This window comes from Primulina huaijiensis, chromosome 11, assembly GCF_012295235.1.
Source record: "Primulina huaijiensis isolate GDHJ02 chromosome 11, ASM1229523v2, whole genome shotgun sequence".
NCBI lineage: Eukaryota > Viridiplantae > Streptophyta > Magnoliopsida > Lamiales > Gesneriaceae > Primulina > Primulina huaijiensis.
In genome coordinates, this window is record NC_133316.1 from 25,372,970 (window position 1) to 25,373,307 (window position 338).

Below are 338 nucleotides of genomic sequence, written 5' to 3' on the forward strand. Positions count from 1 at the left end.
TGAAAATGGCCGGTTTGGCGGGATGATGGTCTTTGCGGTTGCAGCTTTTGTGCATTGCAATTCTGATTTCCAGCATTTGAAACATAGTTGTTTCTTTATTGGGTAAGAGTGGTTTTAGCAGTGAATCAGTTAATTTCTCATTTGAGGACTCCACCCATCCCACCTTGTCCATATATTTTCCAAACCTCCCGTCCGTTGGCATTTTTCCTATTACCAACTCCATGAGCACAACTCCAATGCTGTAAACATCACTTTTTTCTATTGCCTTCATGGAACAAGCATACTCTGCAATTATCATACCACAGTTAATTAACAAGCTCACTCAATGAAGTGGGAAA